Consider the following 6,608-nt stretch of genomic DNA (forward strand, 5'->3'; position numbering starts at 1 on the left):
GCTAGTGGTTCTAGTTTGTTCTCTGTTGCTGTGAGAAAATTTTGACCAAAGCAATGTGAGAAAGGAAAGAGTTTACGTCTTATAGTCTATCAGCATAGGAAGCCAAGGCAGGAACTGAAGATAGGAATCTGGAGGCAGGAACTGGATCAGAGGCCATGGGAGACTGCTTCTGTCTGGCTTGCTTCTGTCTGGCTTGCTTCTGTCTGGCTTGCTTCTGTCTGGCTTGCTTCTGTCTGTCTTGCTCAGCCACTTTGCCCAGGCCCACCTGCCCAAGGACGGCATGGCTTCTAGTGGACTAGGCCTTCCTAAATCATTTAGCAATTAAGAAAGTGCTACATGAACACACAGACAGGCCAGTCTTATGGAGGCGATTCTGATGGTGTCAAGCTGACAAAAGCATGACGCCATTTTCTTAGCGGACCAAGGAAAGGCCATCCTTTTAGGTGAGCCTGGTGCTACTCTAGTTCTCAAGTTTGTCCTCCAGGTGCAGAATTCAAACACCAGGGAGGAAGACAGTCACTGAGAACTGAAAGTGCCTGGATTGGCAGAACTTTGATGAATAAGGAAACAAAAACACCAGGGGTCATTGGACTCATGAGGAGCCTCCCAACAAAGATAAGTGATGTCAGGGTGATGCCATCAATAAGCTCATAGTTCTGAATGTCTGTTTCTTTGGGCACTACTTGCATGATCACTCACCTTCCCCTCCCTACCATCTGGTCTGCCTCTTGCTTTTGTGGCTAATCATATATCCATTTTTTTTTGTTCAAACATAGATCTGTTATACTTGACTAAGGTTTTGCTTATAAACAAATGCTACTTCTGCCTCCTTGAGACATTCCCTTGAGACACTTTTAAAGCCAACCTTTAAAGTTTATTCTCATCACTGAAAAGGTTGCTATGGATATTTGGTAGTTCATTCCATAAATAACTATTAGGTACCTACTATGGGCAGGGACTATGCTAAGCACTGGGATAATGGTTAACAAGAGGTTTGTTAGTTATTTTACCATTATGTGGTCATATATGTGCCAGAGGCAGAGAGGACTGATGCTAGCTCATCATCTCACCCATCCACTGTGGTGGGGAAGGTGTGACAGAGAAAGGCACAGCTCACTTTATGGTGGAAAAGAAGGAGAGAAGGAGCCATTCGGATGCTGCTCTGGTTTCCTTGTTTATGCACTTCAGGCTTCTAGAGTATGGATATACCATCCACATTTATAGTGGGTCTTCCTCAATGAATTCCCTCTAGAAATCACAGACACACCCAAGGGTTGTGTCTTATCCATTTCCCAATTTGAAATCTAGCCAACTTGTCCATGAATATTAATCATTACTGATGTGCACTGTCTGGTCCTTGTCCATGAATATTAACCATTACTGATGTGCACTGTCTGGCCCTTCTCAGAGTCTAAAGAAAATGAAAACTGAGGAGGTTTCCCTATGTATGGTGATAGTTTCCATTCCTTGCAGAGCTGAAATTCCTTTGGCTCTTGCCTTTATCTTTTGGCTTCTTGTGTGCAAGGTGGGTGTTTTTGTTCTACTGCACCCTCCCAGCATGACGCCCTGCCATGCCAAAGCAATGGGACCAGTCCCCCAAGGATTGGACCTTCCAATACTATAAGCCAAGATAAAATGTATCTCTTTAGAAGTTTATCATCTCGGGTACTTTGCTACAGAGATGGAAAGTAGACCAACACATAGATGATGGTTCATGTTCTAGGCTCCCATGACTCACATACCTTCTTGCCAGAGGGTGTGACTGAGTGAGTCTCTATGTCCAGGCTGAAGACATTCAGGATTGACACCCTTTGCTGCCTTTGACCTGATGCCTCCTCCATCCCCACAAGCTCCTGGCTATTACTCAGCCAGGTAGGTTCCTGTTCTCCAAGCCATATCACTAAATGCACATTCCCATAGAATGGATTATTTCTCTGAAAATCCTTTATTATTGTTTCTTTGCTCGCCTCTTCCATCTTCCCTCCAGATATCTGAAGACATCCCCGATCCCTCGTGAACAACTCCAGGGTCAACTTGATGCACCCATAACAGGCCAATTTAATGTTATCAGCAAAATACATAAACTCGTAAGGGAGAAAAGGTCCTAGCAAAGGACCTCACACAGTAAGTTGAAGAACAAGAGTGAGGGGACAAAGAGGGGAAAGAAACGGAAGATAAGGACTGGAATAAAGGATACATTCTATTAGAGAACTCAGGGGGGAGTACATAACAAAACTTAATTAAAAATAGAGGCATGGATGGAGAAAAGTAATTGTCACTATTACACACTTTTACATTTCTACAAGAGTAAACATAGCTAGTTACATAACTAGTACAGCCTTTAGTTTAGAGGTTATGCAGGGAAGCAAGGCTATTAATTACCAGTAGGCACAATGCAGTTGGAATATTTTAGCAACATTGGAAGAGTAATGCTAAAGCCTAATGTTTAAATATTACTTTGTAATTCTATGGGTAGAAATGCCATTTCTTTAGTGACTCCAGAGAGCTAGGTTGAGCCAAATTCACATCAATTATTTTTTACAGTCCATGTGAGAAAATAACAGTAGAGGAATTGCTTATCCTGAGCGCAAGAAGCTGCAGTATCAGCAGAAAGTCAGGCCGCGGCAGGCTTTTCAGATCATTGAGAGGCAGAGCCTCACGCTGAGAGCCACACAGGCCCCTGCTGGGAAATGGTGAGTTGCACATTTGCTGGTTGCTTCTATTGCTGGGCTCTCTGCCTCATTCTGCAATAAGTGGCAGAATATATGAACCAAGGACGGGTATATTAAAGGTATCTCGTATAAGCTGTTCATACTCTCTGTCTTTTCTATGGTTCAACCAGTTACAAGGTGTCCCTCTGCTTTGTAAAGCGATAACTCGGAGACCGATCCTTGCGTTCCAACCCAAAAGGGGGAGGGGGCATGTCAGAACCGTGTTACATGGAGTCTTATGCATATGGAGCGGTGTCTCGTGGGTGGGAAGAAACAGATCTGGAAAGGCTATTTATCCTCAGCTGAAATCTTTACAGTATGTCTAATTGCGTGCCCTTAAGCAAAGGCCTCTGATCCAGCTAAAGAGGCCAAAGTTTCTAGAGAAAGTGATGTTTACAGGCTGCTCCTCTAAGCTCTCCCTAGAAAGACATGCTTGAATGGTCCCCATTATGTGCTCCCCCTTTGAGGAGACTTCGATCCTGATGAAGTGAGAGGAGAGTGAAACAATGGAACTGTGCTCAACCGAGAGTTCAAACTAGCATAGCCACGTTGCCTCTTTCAGTTGTAGTAGCACAAGTTCTTCTTGAACCAGTAAAGAGCCAGTAAAGGCACTGACGTAAGAGACATGATCAGGGAAAGTGGGATTTTTGACAGGAATTTGACTCCTTTCCTCGTTTGATTTATTTTAGGAAGAGGAAATTGCTTTTGTTTTCAGACTCCCCGCAAACACCCGCAGGCTTGTCCTCTGCCCCTGTGACCACTCTGACAGAGGATCTCTTTCCTCTGGATCCAGAAATCAGTCTTAGGTTGATGTTTGTTGATCCATGTGCACAAACATCCAGCCATTCCTGTCCCTGACACCATGGCTCTGATTGGCGGAGTATAGGCTGCTCCTCTCCTTCCACAAGTCACAGGGCATACAACCCCACTCTCACCAGTGGTCTGAGAGTGAGTAGTGGCTCTAGAACTTTAAGAAAATAAAAACAAGACTAGAAAACTGAAATGAGTTGGAAGATATTCTTTGTTCTTGGATAGAATGACTCAATCCTACAGGTAAATCAATTCTATTAAATTAAAATATTAAAATAAAATTTCAAGAGTAGCTAAAAACACCAGTGAATTTTCTACCAGAGCATGACAAATTTAGTTTGAAGATAATTAAACAAACAAACAAACAAACAAACAAACACCCCAAAAACTTTAGGACCACTAAAGAACAGCTGCTAAATCAGTGGTTCTTAACCTTCTGAATATTGTGACTCTTTAATAGTTTCTCATGTTTGGTGATCTCCAACCATAAAACTATATCATCTTAATTCATAACTGTAACTTTGCTACTATTATCAATCATAAATAGTTGATATGAAGGATATCTGATATGTGACCCCCCTATAAAGAGCAATGGAAGACATTAATGCTTTATTCTGTTAATAGTTTTAATAGTCTATATATGAATCATTCTAATATACATGGATTATGTAGATTTTTCTCTAGGATATCATCTTAGACAGGTATGTTGATATAAGATGTATACATCTTCTAAAGGATTTCCTCTCTTATGTGCCTGAGTGTGTATTTGTGTGTGTATTTGTGGTTTTGCCCTCATCTTGGGGTTCACACTTACCTTTCACCTGTGGTACTTCTCATGCCTTAGTCTTCTACATACTATGATTATAGGTCTGAGCCACCTTGCCTGCCTTTCTATTTTTTAAATATTAAAAGTCTTAAAATTTCCAGTCACAGTGTGGTTTACTACATGTTCTTCTGTATAAATTTTCCCAGTGCAGATTGATGTGTTTATATAAAGATAAAGATAGGTGAGATTAAGTTCTATGGAGGTGTGGTAAGGGAAAGGGGGTGCTTCGGGGGGACCATCTTGAGGCATCACTTCCCTTAAGAGACCAGCCACACGATGATATATAGAGTTTATTCAGGGTATGAGGAGGGGAGTTAAGAGTAGTAGGGGCATATATATATATATATATATATATATATATATATATATATATATGCGCAGAGAGAGAGAGAGAGGAGAAGAGAAGAGAAGAGAAGAGAAGAGAAGTAGAAGAGTAGAGGCAGGCCATGAGCATGTGGAGAGAGGGGGAAGGAACAGGGAGAGAAGGGATAAAGGGGGAAGAGGGTAAGAGCAAGAGAGCAAGAAAGCAAGATAGTGAGGAGGGAGCAAGCAGCCCCTTTTATAGTGTCAGGCACACTTGGCTGTTGCCAGGTAACTAAGGTGCAGCTTAGACAGAATGCTAACGCAGATTATATAATTATCAGACGTAGCAGATATGGTTGAATCCATTCTACAGAATGAGAGTTGTGTTTACTCCGAAGGTTCAAGGAGGGCAAGTCTAAGGCAAACTCTGGATATTGGTAATTGGCTACAGTTTTTCAGCAAGGGAAATGTGATATCTTGTTCAGCTTCTATCTTCTTAGATCATTAGTTGTTTGTGACCCGGCTTTTCAGCCTGGTCATCTTTTTGGAATTGACAAGTTTCTGTATCTATCCTTTAATATTTCAGAAAAGTTCTGGGACTCCGAGTCTTCTTAAAATGCACATTTGATTGAGTTTTCTGTTTTAAGCATTTAGCACAGTGCTTGGCAAATAGAAGTCCTTCTGTTCCACTGGAGTCCTCATCAATTATAGTTTATAGCTTTAACTATCCCTGACCCTATTTGCATAGCTCCTTGCAAAGTTCCATACTGCAGCTTCTAATGTATGTTTGGAAATAGTATTGCCAGATGGTTCCAACAGAAATACCAGGATCACTTGAGAAAAAGATGACCATAAGCCAAAAATACACTTGCCGGGAACAGTTGTTTCTGATGATAATCCGTATTATATCTTACAATTTACATTAAGTCATTTTAAATAAAAAATATTGTTTCTGAAGTATTCTTTGTTCTTACTGAATCCTATACCTTAAAAGAGCAGGATATGGGAACTAATGTTTACTGAGCTGTGTTAATTGGTTTGTGTATTAATTATGACCACCACTGATGTAGTACAGCTACTTTGCAGTTCACTTTAGGATACTTATGTAAGTCAGGACAGAATCGTACAGATGAATTTATATTTCCCTGTGAATTTTAATGTTAACATAACTTTATGTGTGTTATCTAATAAGTGAATTACTTCCGACTCTGTGGCTGTGAAGCACAATTAGCACACATTGCCTCTCTCCGTGCTAGCTGTTCTTTTTGTGAATCAGGAAAGAGGCTTAGCAGGGGGTCTGCATCCTGGTTTCCCCCGTAGGTGAGTCTCGTGTCCACTGGAGCAGCAGGTTTGTGAAGGAAGATTTACCAGCCTGGGCCATCCACCAGCAAGGTGACCCACTCACCTTGTTCTTGACAAACCAATTAGGCAAGTATTATTATTTAATTTGCAGATCAGAAGCCGAAGAGGAGTTTGCTTAGGTCATTACTGCAAGGAGCTAAGGTTTGGATTGAAGCAATTAACTCTCAAGCATGTACTTCCTGTTCTTTGTGTTTGAGATGGGGGCTTGCTCTGTAAGGCAGATTCAACTTGAGCTCACAATACTGTCCCGCTGGCCTCAAATTTACGATCCTTCTGTTTAAGTCTGGGATTGTAGGTTTGTGCTTACCTGCTTAAAATTAAATTATTTCTAATTTTATTTATTACTTATTTAATTTAAATGCATTTTGAGTTTAACTTACAAAATTCTAAACTCTAGTTTGTTATGAGGATTTTTATTATTATAATTTTTAGGGATTAATTTTTAAGTTGCATTTAGTTATTTTGGTATGTGGGAGGGCATGTTAGGGTGTACACATGGAGGTCAGAGGACAGTCATCAGGAGTCAGTTCTCTCATTCTCTCAGTAGGTCATAAAAATTAAACTCAAGTAGTCATGCTTGTTAGCAAGCTCCTTAA

Source organism: Rattus norvegicus, chromosome 9 (assembly GCF_036323735.1).
Source record: "Rattus norvegicus strain BN/NHsdMcwi chromosome 9, GRCr8, whole genome shotgun sequence".
In the NCBI taxonomy this organism is placed as follows: Eukaryota; Metazoa; Chordata; class Mammalia; order Rodentia; family Muridae; genus Rattus; species Rattus norvegicus.